Source organism: Cebus imitator, unplaced genomic scaffold, assembly GCF_001604975.1.
Source record: "Cebus imitator isolate Cc_AM_T3 unplaced genomic scaffold, Cebus_imitator-1.0 Scaffold6469, whole genome shotgun sequence".
NCBI classification, from domain to species: Eukaryota; Metazoa; Chordata; class Mammalia; order Primates; family Cebidae; genus Cebus; species Cebus imitator.
The window spans coordinates 1-1,089 of record NW_016113784.1 but is presented as its reverse complement, the minus strand read 5'-3'; the positions used below and the strand labels follow the sequence as shown (position 1 = coordinate 1,089).

The following is a 1,089-nucleotide window of genomic DNA, read 5'->3' as shown; positions in this document are numbered from 1 at the left end:
GAACCCTGCAGGCAGAGGTTGCAGTGAGCCAAGATTGTGCCACTGCACCCCAGCCTGGGTAAAAGAGGGAGACTCCGTCTCAAGGGAAAGGAAAAAAAAAAAAAAAAACTCATAAAAGATTGGGGGTATCTTTAAATAGATTCCAAATTTCACAGTAGACTTTTCTAAGGTTATATTGAGTGAGAGGATTTGTTTTTAATTCTAAAGTGCATTTTATCTTTTGGGGGGATGTTTGTTTACATGTGATTGGTAATTTGGAAATCGTCTTTTCTGTTAAGTTACGAAAATGTCAGTGTGTAGTGGATGATTTAGGATTTATAGCTATAGGTGGCGATGAGGCAGATTGTGAATAATGCTTGTACCTAGTGTTTGCTCCTTTGAGGTTTTGAATGTTAAGCTGTTTGCTGTTTCTTTCATCACTTAAAACGGGCATTATTCCCAAATATTCAAGCTTTGATTTGCACTAGAATAAAGTATTTATTTCCTTAAAGATTTAACAGAGGCTTTGGATGAAGATGCAGACCCCACAAAATCTGCACTGTCTGCAGTTGCATCTTTGGCAGCTGCATGGCCACAGTTACACCAGGGTATGTGTGGGTTTCATTTTTTTTTGTTTGGCTTTTTATTTTTAATTTTATAAAGGTACATTTACATTCCTTATTATTTATTGTTTATATTTTAAATGACTATTTCATTTTTAACAACTATAGGCTGCAGTTTGAAAAGTCTGGATCTTGATAGCTGCACTCTTTCAGAAATCCTCAGACTGCACATCTTAGCTTCAGGTGCTGATGTAACATCAGCAAATGCAAAGTACCGATATCAAAAACGAGGAGGATTTGATGCTACAGATGATGCTTGTATGGAGCTTCGTTTGAGCAATCCCAGTCTACTGAAGAAACTGTCAAGCACTTCAGTGTATGATTTGACACCAGGTAAGCTTTGCAAGTTGGAATTTGTATACCCTCCCCACTCCTACCCTCTTATGCCCAGAAAACTAAGGAGCTGATGAGAAATTTTACATGATAAATTAGTATTAAAAGAGAAGGAGAGAAAGCAAACTATTGTTACTATTCTTTTTTTTTTTTT

General features: G+C 36.5%; 1 long non-coding RNA gene across 1 annotated transcript; it reads left to right on the top strand.

The window, feature by feature from the left end:
• Positions 1-9: 9 nt before the first annotated feature.
• Positions 10-936, top strand: LOC108299336. Its single transcript, XR_001822908.2, has 2 exons — positions 10-587; positions 711-936. It is a non-coding gene; the product is annotated as an uncharacterized LOC108299336 (long non-coding RNA).
• The last annotated feature ends 153 nt before the right edge of the window (positions 937-1,089 follow it).